Source organism: Podarcis pityusensis (genome assembly GCF_964106645.2).
Source record: "Podarcis pityusensis genome assembly, chromosome: Z".
In the NCBI taxonomy this organism is placed as follows: Eukaryota; Metazoa; Chordata; class Lepidosauria; order Squamata; family Lacertidae; genus Podarcis; species Podarcis pityusensis.
Window position 1 is genome coordinate 28,904,743 of NC_138044.1, and position 16,459 is coordinate 28,921,201.

At 41.8% G+C, this 16,459-nt stretch overlaps 1 long non-coding RNA gene across 2 annotated transcripts; it reads right to left on the reverse strand.

Annotated features, from left to right (window-relative positions):
- Positions 1-14: 14 nt before the first annotated feature.
- LOC308468877 lies at positions 15-16,153 on the reverse strand. Of its 2 annotated transcripts, none has more exons than XR_013981922.1 (4): positions 14,944-16,153; positions 12,715-12,771; positions 11,823-11,879; positions 15-1,031 (listed from the first exon to the last, which is right to left on the reverse strand). It is a non-coding gene; the product is annotated as an uncharacterized lncRNA (long non-coding RNA). The 2 variants fall into 2 exon arrangements; XR_013981923.1 differs by lacking the exons at positions 15-1,031; positions 14,944-16,153 and adding exons at positions 9,325-9,699; positions 14,507-14,551.
- Between the last annotated feature and the right edge of the window lie 306 nt (positions 16,154-16,459).

Here is a 16,459-nt window from a genome sequence, read left to right on the forward strand (position 1 = left end):
AGATCCATGTTTTGTGCCACGGATTTTGTGTGGACATCTGTACTGATGAAACTGTGCTTTTCTTTCTTTCTTTCTTTTTGCCACCCATTCTAATGTGTGATAAAGATGGGCAACCTATGGCCCTTCAAGGCATTCATTGTGAGAACCCTTATGTGTGCCCAAGCCACCCCTGCCACAGAATTCCTCCAGTCTTCCTCCAGTCTTTACCATCACCAATTTGTTCTGCTGTCGGTGGAGGGCATGACTGCAATAGGCATTAAGCAACTGGAGTTGTTTCCTCCAGTTGTTTTAGGTTGCTTTACTGTTGCTTTATTTTTTGCTTTAATTTTTAAAAATCTGAAGAAATTTTTAAAGAAAGCGTGAGTGCGCGCACACAGTGCTTTCTTTTGAGTTCATGACAGCATATTCTCTAACTTTGCTACAGAAAATGTTGTTAGGATGCTGCAGCTGCATCTGTTGAGCTGTCAGTTCATGAACTGCAGGAAAAGGTTGAAGCAACAACAAACATGTAGCTTGGAGAATGGAAAACTGAGTGGGGTCACGATGGCATTCATCAAATAATTGAAGGGCCCTTGATTATAAGAGGGAAATGGCTTGTCCTTTGCTTCCACAGGATTAGTTCTAATGGGCTTGAGTTAGGTAGATTTCAGTGGAACTTCAGAAGCAGTCTCTTAATGGAAAGAGAAGTTCAATAATGAAACCAATTACCAGAGCACACCGCTCTCAGGGTTGATTTATATGAACAACTCGACATAATTGTTTGCTCTGAAACTATCATGATTCAGTCTCTGCATTGTAGATAGAATTTGCTGATCTGGAGGCATAAGTGCAGAAAGCTTTTTCTTTTATATTTTTCCATTCCAACCTCCGCATGCCTCTCATAAATATTTTTACCCATCTCTTGTAATTCCTTCTCCCATTCTCCTTTCATACTCAACTCATTATGCCTTGCTCCTTTTCATTCCTCCTTCCAGGTCCCTTTTACATTCACCTCTTCATCACTGGTCAGCTGCTGGATTCTGCCTTTTTAGCTGGAAAAGAAAGAACCTACTCATCTGACTTAATTTACTAGGGTTCTTTACTTTAGCAACTGAAATAAATCAGCCTATTAACATCATCAGGAGCAGATGTAGACTGTGCTGCGGAAACCAGAAACTTGCCCACACACCACTCTTCCATCTGCTGTATTCTTCTAAATTCATATTCTCATTACTTGTGAAGAGCTCTCATTTTATCCTAAGTTTTGTCATACTTAAATAGAAAATTGAAGCACATCAATACTGCAGTGGTAAGTGTCATTTTTCCTAGTTGTGATTAGTACATGTTTACTATACAGTCATACTACTTTGTGGAGGACAGACCTCTGTTTGAAAGGCTATCCAGTCTAAATCCGGTTTAAAGATAAAGAACTATAAGAGCAGGAGGGGCCTTGAAGATAAAAAAAGATAAAGTGGCCCATCAAGCTGGAGAAGGAGACTGGTCAGGTGGTCAAGGTCACTGGGCCCAGTCTTCCCCACTATGGTGAGATGTAAAAGGTAAAAAAAGACAAAGGACCCCTGGACGGTTAAGTCCAGTCAAAGGCGACTATGTGGTTGCGGCGCTCATCTCGCTTTCAGGCTGAGGGAGCCGGGTTGGCAGGAGCAGGGACTGAGCAACGGGATTCGAACCGCCGACCTTCTGATCGGCAAGTCCTGATACTGTACCTTAAATTACCAGGAGCCAACACAGCCCCCACTAAAAGCTTTAAATAGATGTGAATGGGAGCCTCCCTCCAGGATGCGGAAAACTACCGGTATCCTATGGAGCTTTCCTCCTCTCCATATACTTGACTAGGATAGATGGAGCAGTCCACTGGTTGGCTGCGTTTTCAATCTCCCCACTCCACCCCTATTTTCCTTTTGGGGGGTGGGGATGGGTTTCAAGCTAAATGATATTTAATTGGCACTGTTTGTGGCAGCCTAGAACACATACACATTATCTCTTGTGTGACACAGTGCTATTTGGCTTCTGAGAATGCGTCTTGTGCTATTTCTCTGGCAGATCACCTTCAGCTTTCATTCCTTCCAAATCCATTCTTTTAAATGATTCTTGTTCCTATTAAAAATGGCAGAGGGAAGGATTCGAAGTGTAAACCTCCTCACAGAACTTGACAGTAGATGGAATGAACTTGGCACAAAGGCTGAAAGTTAACAGTAAGCAGAAGTCTAATGAAGTTAAATATTATAACAGTGCCAAATGAGATGCAATGGTGTTTTTTAAAAAATAAAAAACCCTAACTTTAGAATTCAGGCGCCCCCTGAAACCCATTTCCTTTCCACATGCTTCTCATTTAATTCAGCCTTGTGCCTCTATTTTCTGTTCTGCACAAAATAAAACCCAAGCTGGTAAAATGTACAGCTGTCGGTCATTTCCCCTGTGAATGCTAGAGTTTTGATTAGACTACTCAAAATGGAAGTGTTATTTCAAGGTACTGGCACTATCAGACATGCTGGGGGTTGAAGGCAGAAAGCTCTTCTTCACTAAATGTGAAATATGTGAAATATTCGTATTATATATAGCCCCAGATACTCAACCAGAGGGAACAGGATGCAAGCCACAAGCACTCCATCCCATTTGTCTGCAAATAAATAAATTGCTGGTACTCTAAATCAGCTAGTAGAGGAAAAGCACTCATTTCTCTTACCATCAGTTTAATTGCACACTTCTTTTGGACTAATTAGGACCACGCTCATTCTGAGGTCAGAAATGGAACAAACATTTCTGAGCCTGACCCACGTCATTCTTTTTTTAATACCATCTGCCATTACTATGACAGTGTGCTTTGCTTTTCATGCTTCACTACAGTAACTAGAAGATATGCAGGGTAATGGGGCTATTTCTTCCCCTTAGGTCTTTTTTACGGGAAATCAAGAGAGAAAGGATAAAACTGCTTTATTCTGTTCCTTCCCTTTGCCCTCCTCCAGAAGCTCTTTAGCATACAGTTCTTAACAATTTACAGAGAAAATTGCCCTGGAAGAATGAAACAAAAAAAATGTTTTATTTAAAAATAATTATGATACTAACCCAAATCCCCATCTCACCGTACAAGCAGCTGCAAAGGCTTTCTGTTCCAAATGGGTGATGTAATGGGCTCTTTGTCAGCCAATGCTATAATAATGAATGAAAACCCTAGATCCTAAGCTCAGCCAAGACTCTGATGAAACTCTTAAGGTTTCTGGTGCAAAGAGCTGGGACAAAATGGATTCAAGCTTGATACGGTGCAATGCTGATCTTAAGGTTAAAATAAAATGGGTGGAAACAAGGAACTGAAATGTTGTTATGAGAGAGCTGTGCAACCTGCTAGGCCTTTTCCCATTATTCATTCAAGCAGGAGAATTGGATGTACAGTAGTACGTATACCGTCACACCCCAAACCTGTTTATGCAAATGCAGTGCTTTTAACCTGTCCTTTCAGTGCATATCTAGCCTAATGTAGTTCCTTGTTCTGCTCTATTTACTTGAAATGTTTAATTTCATTTAGCCAATAATTAGGATTGATTTATTTGCTTGCTTGCATGCTTTCTATACCATCCCCTTATCCAAGGATCAATGGGCTGTTTACAATATAAAAACACAAAAATATATAAAGTAGTAACAAACAATAACAATAATACCCCCACCCCCTCTCTCACACACACAGTTTAAAAGGCCATAGATTGTTTAATTAGCCAAAGGTCTGGGAGAAGAGGCATGTTTTTGCCAGGTGCCTAAAGATATGCAATGAAGGTACCAAGTGATCCTCCCTGGGCAGATCATTCCACAAAGAGCCACCACAGAAAAGGCCCATCTCATGTTGCCACCCAGAACATGAAGAAGGGCCTCAGATGATGGCCACAGGGTCCAAGATAGGTTCTTGAGGTATTGCAGTCCTCAGCTGTTTAAGGCCTTATAGGTCACTTTATATTGGGCTCAGAATGTAATTGGCAGCCAGTTGAGCCAGGATTGGCATTATATACTCAAACTGTTTTGCCCTAGTGAGCAACATGGCCACTGAAATCTGCACCAGCAGAAGTTTCCCAGCTGTCTTCAGACACATTGTAGTAATCTAACCTAGAGGTTACCAGAGCATAATCAACAGAAGCTAGGCTATCCCTTTGGCACAGCTGGGCCAGCTGTCAAAGCTGACGGAAGGCACTCTGTGCCACCAAGGCCACAGCAAAAGTACCCCCAGGCTACATATCTGCATCTTCAGAGGAAGTGTGACCCCATCAAGAACAGGCAACCTCCCATCCATCTGGCCTAGGGAACCTCAATTTTATCTGGATTTGGATTCAGTTTGTTGGCTCTTCTCTACTCCATTACTGAGGCAACACAACAGTGGTTCACAGTTAGGTGGTTCCCACTGGCTACCCTCACCTAGCCAATGGATCTCAAACCATCTCCCTAACCCACCAAGGATTTAAGACCCACTAGCTACCCTCACCTGGTTTAGCCGGCCAGTTGAAGCTGTTCCTGGGGTACAGTCGCTATTGCAAACTGACAGCTTCTAGGAGCCACAAGTGAGAGCTAAGTGCAAACTGGGGGCCAAAGGTAGACAAACTATTTCAGTAGGAGCACGATGCATCCCCCAGCAGAGGTACCACCCCATCCCTAACAACCCATACACATCAAACCGTACAATGAAAACCATAAAAAGTTTTTTAAAAAACAGGCATCAATTAACCATTGTGTAACAATATATTGTTAATTGGCTGCATAGACCTGGCAGAATATTAAAGATTTCAGCAGGTGTTTAAAAATTGGCATGGAAGGTAGTGTTGCAGGGGACTGGGCCAATGGCACTAATGACTCGGTTTCATGTTACCAGTTAAGCCTCAACAACCTGGGGGATGACCAACGACACTCTCAGTGATCAAGCTGGGATATAAGGTTTGAGGCAATTACTGAGCCTATGTTGTTCAGGGCTTTGTAAATTAATACAAGAACCTTGAACCTGGCTGGGTAGTAACTGGGCAACCCATGCAGCTGTTTCAGCAATTGTGTCAATGCCAGCAGTCTGGCCACCACATTCTGCACCAGCTGGAGCTTCTGAACCAGGCTCAAGGACTTACAAGGACGTAATTAAACAGAAAAATGACCAATAGTATTAAGTAACACTAATATAACAGCAGTAAATGAAACCATTATTAAATGCAGTGCCATATGATAACTCAAAATCACTTCAAAAAGCCAAGAAACAATTACAGTGGTACCTCTGGTTACGTACTTAATTCGTTCCGGAGGTCCATTCTTAACCTGAAACTGTTCTTCACCTGAAGCACCACTTTAGCTAATGGGGCCTCCAGCTGCTGCTGCGCCGCCACCGCGCGATTTCTGTTCTCACCCTGAAGCAAAGTTCTTAACCCGAAGTACTATTTCTGGGTTAGCGGATTCTGTAACCTGAAGCGTATGTAACCTGAAGCGTTTGTAACCCAAGGTACCACTGTACGTTAAGCCATAGAAGGTCCTACTGCTATCCCTGGCATTAATTATCCTAATAGTTCTGTTTGCCCATCTTAAGGCTATTGTCATGGCTCTGCATTTCCTTTATTTGGAACATATTGAGTTCCACAATCACATTACTATCTGGCTTATGCCACTGTGATCCTTCCTCTGCACACAGGAAAGTAGTATGTTAGGAAGGGTTCCTGACATGCTAGTTTACTGGGCTTCTTCTAGATGTGCAAGCTATTCTTGGGTTGTTGTTTTTTAATATGTAAGAACACATGATTCTGCAGTTCTTGGGAATCTTTGGTACACAAGGATAGCTTCTGATTTAACATTTTCCCCTCCACTGTAGAATAAAGCTAGAGGAATTCACATAAAAACAGTAAACATAAAGTTCAGTTTGGTTTTGATGCTTGGGTAAACTTGATAGCCCTGGCCTTGTTGTACAAAAAGCACTATACAAATTGTGAAGGACAACATTGCATTTCAAGCAATGGCTTGCTGAAAATGCACAAGATGTGATACAGGCTCTAGAAAAATGATTCCTTTTCAATTTCACTATCACATGCACCAAAAACCATATAAATGCCTGGTACAATTAATAAAGTTTTGGCTTCTGAACACTACTGCTCTTTGTTTTTCAAAACTAAGCATAGCAACTATTGTCTTCCCTGGTAACCTTTTGCATCTATTCAGCTTGCCTTATACTTAGTGCCATGTAAAATGTTATTGCTAGTCATATGGTCATCAGATGTGCTGATGTTTCTGAGGGCGCTGGGATGAATAAATGATAGGAGTCTTCGTAGATTATCTTCACAGGGGCAGCAGCTGTCTGCTCAGAAACAGATGGTTGGAATGATCTGAACAAGCCTGATCTTGCCTTCTCAAAGTAAAGCAGATTTGAGGTTGTGTGTGCTTTTTCATGCTGTTGATACCAAAAGTCACTCATCCTGCATTAATCTGCAGGCTTGTTTATGTGAATATGCATACATTTGGAAACTGTAAATGCAAAGATCAGCTGTTACAGCTTCATTCCAGAAACGTAATATGAAAGAGAATAACATAGCCCAACACATACATATAAGTTCTTCAATTTGATAAAAAAATGTTATTTTCCTAAAGTGACATAGAATTAAAAATCGTGCCCCCTCTCTTGGGGGCCCCCCAAAAAATGAAAGGGAAAAAATCCTGGATGTACATTTCCAAAATATAAGATAAAAAACCAAATAAAATAAAACCTACATACAGCAACAGTGTGTTGTGTTGTGTAGGCTCCTATTTGTTATAAAAAAACAAATTAAAAAAGAAAGAATTAAAAATCGTGCAAAGGTGAAACATCTGTTTTGTTATGGGGTGGGGCAGCACTCTTAATGTAGCATCCCCTTAGGTCTAGTTTAAAGGCAACATGTTTCTTAAGAAGAAGGTTCTCATACAGCATCAGCTAAATGATGGGGATGATTGCTGAAAATGTTACATTAGTAGGCTGCCCTGCTCCTTTAATAACAACAACAACAACAACAACAACAACAACAACAACAACAATTTATTATTTGTACCCTGCCCATCTGGCTGGGTTTCCCCAGCCACTCTGGGCAGCTTCCAACAGAACACTAAAATACAATAACCTATTAAACATTAAAAGCTTCCCTAAATAGGGCTGCCTTCAGATGTCTTCTAAAAGTTTGGTAGTTATTTTTCTCTTTGACATCTGGTGGGAGGGCATTCCACAGGGCAGGTGCCACTACCGAGAAGGCCCTCTGCCTGGTTCCCTGTAACTTGGCTTCTCGTAGCGAGGGAACCGCCAGAACGATGGAGGTGGAGACGCTCCTTCAGGTATACTGGACCGAGGCCATTTAGGGCTTTAAAGGTCAGCACCAACACTTTGAATTGTGCTCAGAAACGTACTGGGAGCCAGTGTAGGTCTTTCAAGACCGGTGTTATATGGTCTCAGCAGCCGCTCCAGTCACCAGTCTAGCTGCCGCATTCTGGATTAGTTGTAGTTTCCGGGTCACCTTCAAAGGTAGCCCCACGTAGAGTGCATTGCAGTAGTCCAAGCGGGAGATAACCAGAGCATGCACCACTCTGCACCACTCTGGTGAGACAGTCTGCGGGCAGGTAGGGTCTCAGCCTGCGTACCAGATGGAGCTGATAAACAGCTGCCCTGGACACAGAATTGACCTTCGCCTCCATGGACAGCTGTGAGTCCAGAATGACTCCCAGACTGCGTACCTGGTCCTTTAGGGGCACAGTTACCCTATTCAGGACCAGGGAATCCCCCACACCCGCCCGTCCCCTGTCCCCCCAAAACAGTACTTCTGTCTTGTCAGGATTCAACCTCAATCTGTTAGCTGCCATGCATCCTCCAACCGCCTCCAGACTCTCACACAGGACCTTTTCGCTGGACTTCATTTTAAAATCTGGGTTACAGTATTTTTCCATGTATAAGATGAGCTTTTCTGACCCAAAAATGAGGTTCAAAATTTAGGCTCGTCTTATACACGGATAGTGCTGAGGGGGGACGCACGAATGGTTTTTTGGCACGAGCCCGAGATTGTAAGTGGTGACTGGCCGCTTGATTGTTGAGGGGCAGGGGGATGCCGAAAATCACTCACCTGCCGGAATGCAGCACACAACCACTCACGTTGCTTACAATTGCCACTTACAATCTCGGGCTCGCACTTCGTTCCGACGGGTGAGCAATTTTCGACATCTCTCCCCCTCCCCCAACAATCAAGTGGCCAATCACTGCTTAAAAACTTGGGCTCGCGCTTTGTTCCGGCTGGTGAGCGATTTTTGGCATTGGCTGCTTGATTGTTTGGGGGGGGGGTCCCAAAAATCGCTCACCTGCCAGAACGCAGCACAAAACCCCTCGCGTCTCAGCTGATCACCTGATCACCGCCATTAGCCCTCTTGCTTGCTACTGCAGCAGCCAATAGACAGCTGTCCTTGTCGCAGCAAGCGAGAGTGTGATTGGCGGCCACTGGCGGCGACTGAGGAGCTGATAGGTGGTCAGAGCAGTGTGGACCTTTAAAATTTCCTGTAATTTATTTAGTGTCAACACAACCTGCCCCAAGTCTCCACTATAGCCACACCTTCATCATTTGTTTTCTTGATACCAGAGTCAATTGCTGCCTCAACTACATGCCCCTTCCAATATCACTATAGTTGCACTTATTTATTTCAATTTATTTTGGCGATAGGATTTATTTTGTACAGTTGCGCTTACCTTTGAAGCATTCTTTCCCTCAAAATGTAGTTGACCACTAACAGAATTACAATTCCCATTTTCCCATCCCCCAAAGCATAACTATGTTCCCCTCCCTCCCAGTGCCCAATTTTAATGGAAAGTGTTATTTAGTTATGCCATGTTTAGCTGAATTCGTACAATACACTTCATGAATTCAGAACCAGGACCAAGATGGTGCAAGTTGACACATGTCATGTGAGCAGTGGGCAGTGCCTCAAGTGGGGCTGCTGTGAAAGAACAGAAGCATGACAGGATGATATAATCCCAGGCCTCTTTCCCTTCGTATAGAAGATGATGGGTGAGGGAACATGGTCTCAGGCCCAACCTTGTCATGTTCCCAAAAAAACCCAGGTGCTCAGCTGCACTGGGCATACTATGCACCTTCCCAATTGACAGAAGAGCAGATAAGCACAGTATCTGCAGAAATATGTTGTTCCAACATTAACAAGCCACAATTAATTTTTCAATGGATATTTTCTTTTTTATTAAGGTAAATTTAGCAAAATTTCAAACAATGAGTATATTCAGTTAATCAGGTTCTTTTTATTTTTATTTTTTTGAAAAAGGTGTTTTTTGTATTGCATTAAAAAATGATCAATTTTATTATTATTATTATTATTATTATTCTCTGAAATGTGCCAAAATAGATATTCATTTGGGTTACAAGATTTCAAGCTTCCTAGAATTTTTCATGAAAATATCTCAGCTCTTTTACTAAAGCAACCCGCAAACCTCAGGAATGTCTGACACATTTGTTTTACGATACTATTATCACCATTATTTCAGACTTCCCTGCATAAAAAACCCATTTAGCACATAACAAGGTTAAAAATTCAAAATCTTGCATGATCTACAAAACAAAGGATTATATCGGAAGAAAAGTCAATAGCTGCCCATCACAACGATTCTTTCCAGGTGGCATTAAATTATGACAATCACAAAAACAATGATCTTATTTGTTTTTCTGTTGGTTCAAGTCACAGCAACTGAAATGAAGATGCAGCAAAAGTAAGTGGTAGAATTCTGATGTGGAAAATAGACTGTACCACTTCATACTGTGGGTAAGATTATTTATAAGTTTTCTTGTGCAAAAGTCTATCATACAGTAGTTGAAAAACAGGTTTACATGCTGCCCAGCAGGGAAACTCATGTTTTTGTCATCAGAATATGTAACAAAACCTAATAAATAGATGTCTATATGAATTCAAAAGTCATTTCAGAACTAAATGCTTCAGAATCCTATTTTGCCCTTTATGTAGAAGTCCTACAAAGTTTTCTGCAGGCCTTATTCAGTATCATGGTGTTAACAGGCTGTCAAGATTTGCTGTTTACTGACCCATTTGGATCAGTATGTGATCTGCAAGACAGCAGATTTCACTATAGCACCCTGGAAAATCAGAACCAAGCATGCCAATCTAATGCTATTCCTTGCTGAGCTGATACTTCAGTTTAAAGTCATGATAGCAAACCTAGATTCAATTAGATTGTACTTTTGGTCTATCTTTATTACTGGCATCTCTTGCACACTGTTAATCATCTCAGTGGCTGCAGAAAAGAAAAGCAATTTGCTAAAAAAAACTTTCACACAAATATAATATAGAAAATTAAAGCTGGTTATTTGAGGGCCTATTTAAAAACTGAGCATCTAGTGAACACTGTGACAATCCATGGCCTAATTTTTTAAAAACTAAACACTAAATTTAACTTGGAAGTCTGATAGATATAGTGAAAGGAGACTTGCACTTGTCCTCTTCTGCCCTCTTTTCCACAAAATAGAGGAGCCAAGTTCCAGATTGAAGCCACCCCAAAGACTACTGTGCATTCATAACCATTAAAGTGGGTGGGTGGGAGCTGAGCAGATTATGCCCACAATGGCAGGTTCCAGCATAGCTGAACTATCTAAAGATCAGTTTGAGCAAGACCTGTATTCAAGCACTGCTCTGTTGCCACAAGCAACCAGGAATTGCTGGTAGGCAAATAAGGTCAAGGGACAGAGTAGGTTCCGGGCTTTTCTAAATTGGTTACACTACCACCAGATTAATGAATTGTATAAATTAGATAAGAAAAGTGGTTTTGCTTCTGAAAAATCTAAGTTGGAGATGGAGCTGTTGGATTCTAAAGCTAAAAATCTGTCTAAAATATTTAAGTTACTGTTGGAGTGGCATACAAAGGATGAACAAGTTAAATCAGTAATGATAGATTGGGCAAGAGATGTAGGACATAACATAATTTTTGAGGATTGGGAAAGCTTGTGGAAGAAAGGGGTTAAGTTCACTGCATGTACAATGTTAAAGGAGAATATAATGAAAATGATGTATAGATGGTATTTGACCCCTGTTAAACTAGCAAAGATTTATCATAACTGTGATAACTTATGTTGGAAATGTAAAGAAAAAGAAGGAACCTTTTATCACATGTGGTGGACCTGCCCCAAGGTGAAAGACTTCTGGGAAAAGATTTATAATGAACTGAAAAAAATGTTGAAATATACATTTATAAAGAAACCAGAGGCCTTTCTCCTTGGAATAACAGGTTTGGAATTGCCCAAGAAAGATGCCAAATTATTTTTGTATGCCACAACTGCTGCTTGAATACTACTAGCTAAGAAGTGGAAAACGCAAGAACTATCAACTGTGGAAGAATGGCAGATGAAGATGATGGACTTTTGGGAGCTAGCCGACCTGACCAGAAGAGTCCGCGACCAGAATGAGGAGTATCAGGAAGAATGGACGAAATTTAATGACTACTTAGTTAAATACATCAAGTTAAATTAATTGGGAAAAGCTTGCAATTACCAGTTAGGCTTAGGATTTAAATAAGTAATATGAGTAATTATTATGTTTAAGGCTGAATTGGGAAGAAAGACTGAGGTTAAGTGATTAAGTTAAGATTTTAAGAACTTTGATTTGGAAAACCGTTAAAATGATATCCACTGAAATTCAACTAGGGGGATAGGAGGAAGTCACTTAACAATGTTAAGAAGATCAGTTTTAATAAGGATACGTTTGTCTGTTTATTTGTTAGTGTGTTTTTTAATTTTGTGAAAATATTTTTTTTTAAAAATGAGAAAAATAAAAATAAAACACACAAAATTTTTTATAGCATTTACCTTAGGTGCTGTTGCCAGTTGTGGTTAAGCCTCTTGTTTTGATCTGGCAGCCGCTTTCTGCAAGGGAAGAACAGGCATGATTCCACATTGGTGGTGTCTAGTAAAATCTCAGAAGCCAGTGATGGGTTTAGGAATTTTTTTCTTATCAGTGGCCACAAACCATTTTTTGCCCCTCCTTTAACTAGCAGAAGCAGAATAAATTATTTAAAACAAGCAACATTCAATTTTGCATGTGTAATATAAAGCTTGGAATCAAGACTTGCAAAGGGCTCCAGAGACAGTGCAAGACCTTCCCAGAGCCCAGAAAGCAAGTCTACGAGCTTTTAAGTTCTCCACCTTGTGTGTATTTAATATGTGATATCAGCTGGCTCGTGCCCAAGCGTGCAAAGCTGTGGTTGTGCAAATTAAATGCATGCAATCTGCGATCCTACTATACATTTTCCTGCTGTGGTTCTGTCTCCCTGGCTGCCACTAGAGGGTGTCAGGAAGCACACAGCACAGTGACATCAGTTGAAGTGAACATTGTGAAGGGAGTGATATCAGCCCTATATTCTTTATGAAGCGTGTTTCTGACTGAGGGACACCTGTTGAGTTGGCTGAGGTGAGATCTGAAGCAAAAGAATTGCTCACAGCTTATATTCTTAACCACACTTTGCATTTGCTCTCATGAGACACCCTACGAGGAATGGCTCTTTGCTTTGTAGATGCCATTACTTCTGGATAGACCCGTTTAGGCCAGGCTTTGTTCCAACTGCAGAAGAGCTGTGATTGCCTCAGAAAACTGCTAAGATTTTCAGTCTGGTCCTTCACCGAAACACTAAGCAATTATATGGATGCAAAATCACAATTATTCTATGTTTTTAAAACACACAAATTTTTGTATAGCATTTACCTTAGGGGCTGCTGCCTTTTGCGGCTCGGCCTCTTGTTTTGCTCTGGCGGCCGCCTTCTGCAGGGGAAGAACAGACATGGGTAAGAAACACCATGAAAGGAACACAGTTGTCCTAGTTCTTCAGGTTATTCTAACAGGCTCAAAATGCCTGTGGCTTTCACTTCAAAAACAACAACAACAACCAAGTTTCAACCTCCTTGGTTTCAAATACAGTGGTACCTCTCGTTACGTACTTAATTCGTTCTGGAGGTCCGTACTTAACCTGAAACTGTTCTTAACCTGAAGCACCACTTTAGCTAATGGGGCCTCCTGCTGCCGTTGTGCTGCCGCTGCACGATTTCTGCTCTCATCCTGAAGCAAAGTTCTTAACCAGAGGTACTATTTCTGGATTAGGGAGTCTGTAACCTGAAGTATATGTAACCCGAGATACCACTATATATGATTCCACATTGGGAAGACACAAGATTTACCCATCCAGGAAGAATGGCAGATGAAGTTGATGGACTATATGGAACTGGCGGAAATGACTGGCAGAATCCGAGACCAGGGAGAAGAATCGGTGGAAGAAGACTGGAAAAACTTTAAAGACTATTTACAGAAATACTGTAAAATTAATGAATGTTAGAAAAATGTTGGAATGAAGTTATATGGCTTTAGTAGAAATGTTATAAGGAATTAAGTATAGATAGATTAATGGAGTATTAAAGGGAAAAATAAGGTTAGAATGTGTTAAGATAATTATAGGATAGAAAACAGAGGAAGATGGAAAGGAATTGCTGAAACAATTAATAGAAGTGGAATACAAAAAGGGAGGTGTGAGGAGGTCGTGGAAATAAGTGAATGAAAGATAAGATATTGAAATTGGATTGTGTTTTAAATGGTTTTTGTTTTGTTTTGTTAGTTGTTTGTGTTAGTGTTTTGTAGTGTTTTTTGTATTGTATTGTATTGTTGTATTGTTGTTGTTTTTTTGGGGTTTCTGTAGTGTTGTGTTTAAACTGTTGAAAAATTAATAAATATTTATATATTTATATATATATATATATATATATATATATATATATATATATATGATTCCACATTGGTGGTGTCTAGTAAAATCTCAGAAGCCAGTGATGGATTTAGGAATATTTTTCTTATCAGTGGCCACAAACCATTTTTTGCCTCTTCTTTAACTAGCAGAACCAGAATAAATTATTTAAAACAAGCAACATTCAATTTTGCATGTGTAATATAAAGCTTGGAATCCAGACTTGCAAAGGGCTCCAAGGACAGTGCAAGACCTTCCCAGAGCCCAGAAAGCAGGTCTACGAGCTTTTAGGTTCTCCACCTTGTGTGTGTTTAATTTGTGATATCAGCTGGCTCATGGCCAAGCGTGCAAAGCTGTGGTTGTGCAAATTAAATGCATGCAATCTGTGATCCTACTGTACATTTTCCTGCTGTGGTTTTGTCTCCCTGGCGCCACTAGAGGGTGTCAGTAAGCACACAGCACAGCATCAGTTGAAGTGAATATTGTGAAAGGAGTGATATCAGCCCTGTATTCTTTATGAAGCATGTTTCTGACTGAGGGACACCTGTTGAGTTGGCTGAGGTGAGTTTTGAAGCAAAAGAACTGCAAGTTCACAGCTTATATTCTTAACCATACTTTGCATTTGCTCTCATGAGACACCCTACGAGGAATGGCTCTTTGCTTTGTAGATGCCATTTCTTAGTAGGTTGGATGCTCTCTGGTCATATCAGCATTAACATTGTGGAAATATGCAGTGGAATAAAAGAAAAAGGGAGAGCTACTCACAGCAGCTATTCTCATCAATCTTCTTAGTGGCTGCAGAAAAGAAAAAGCTTTCACAGAAATACAATATAGAAAATGAAAGCTGCCATAGGTTTGGGCTTTACTATAGTGCAGAGGGCAAAGGTTACAATATAGCACTAACTGCATGCTGAGTCTGGTTCACATATATTATTTTAGTCCAATGTACTATGGTTTGCTGGATGAAGATCCCCTTTTTGTATGCCATAATGCAAACCCTATTTTCCAATATGCATGAATCAGAAAACTGTGGTTTAATCTCCAACTACAAATCAGGTCATGAAACCAGGAAACTTAACGAACCTCGTAATTTTTATGTTACAGTTGTGAAAGAAAGAGCACATGGATACAGTGCTAAATCTCAGTCCAATTACACATAGTTTACTGGACTGAGACTGCTATATGAGAAATAAATCATTTACGTGGTGCAGATGTAATCAATGGGAAGCAGTGATTTCCCAGAATGAGAATAAGCTGCAGCAAGCTTCGGGCCTACACATATAGACAGTCTTCTGTCCCCTACATCTGTGAGTAGTAACTGATTTTGATTTAAAACTAACCACAATTCTTTGTGACATCTGAACTCAGTGTTTAAACTATAGTTTGGGAATGAATGAATTATCCTGTATTTACACTATGCAGCATATTCCAATAACCATGCACAATGGCATGATAGATGTCGCTCTAGCCCAGGGGTCGGCAAACTATGGTCTGGGGGCTGGATGAGGCCCAGCAAGCTCGTAAATCCGGCCCGTGGACCCTGCTGCCCGCTCAGTCAGTCCCTGCTGAGCTAAACTTGTGCGGCATTTCCTTGAAAAGAAACCGCGGATGCCTCACCACTTGGGGACTGACTTCCACAACGCTGCATGGTTCGCATTGGCTGCAGGCAGCTTCTGCAGCCAATCCGAAGCCTCGCCGCCCGCGCACTGAGGTAAAGCTGGTGTGGCCATGGACGCAGAGGCTGATGGGCAGGCGGCGGGTCTGGGCCGCACCATGAGCATCGTGATGGGCACATCACAGGGCTTCAGCCGGAGCTTGGTGTGCCTGCTGGCCCTGCGCCTGGCTCACTGCTGCTGGTGTGCTGGTGAGCTGGAGGGCAAGCTGCGCGTCGCCTTTCCGGTGCTCCACATGTGCAGCCTGCCCGTTGACTTGGCCTCGGACGATGGGCTACAGCGCGTGGCCACACCGCCTGGGAGCTCCGCGGGGACGGGCTGATAGAGCAGCTGCTGCTCATCAACAACGCCGGTGAGCGGATGGCACCGAGACACGCTCCTGAGCATGTGCAGAGTGCGTTCCTCTTCCAAGTCCAGAGGCAGCTGTGGGACCGGCTTGCATAGTATTTATATTTTTAAAAATATAGTCCGGCCCCCCCACAAGTTCTGAGGGACAGTGGACCGGCCCCCTGCTGAAAAAGTTTGGTGACCCCTGCTCTAGCCTAATTCTCCATTTCTATTTCTATTTTGCTGAAGAGCAGTGCAAAGGGCTGAGAAAAGGCAGCAACGGACTACAGCAGTGGGCTTTCACAAGTAGCTGCCCCTTGTGGAGTAGCGCCCACTCCAGGCTCCATAGCTGCTAAATAGTGCTGGGGAAATTGGTGTGAGAGCCTAGTCCCACATCAACTCCACTCCTGTGTATTCCCTATACAAAACTAAAAAGGGGGAGCGTCACAATGTCAAGCTTTTGGAAGAGGCCCTTGAGAAGAGGCTCAGATATAAAATAAGAGGGTCTTTGAGTGTTTAGTCCAAAAGTAACAAGCCATGCCAGCTCCAATTTAGTCTGCACACAGTATGAAAACATAGAAAAAAGCAGACACAAGACCAGAATCAATCAGACTTGTGGCAAATCTGATCACAGATACAACCCACCCCACTTATTCTGCCATTTAGTCAGGCAGGCTAGACTTCTCTATCCTTTCCTGCGAGCGTAGGCGGAAGAAAC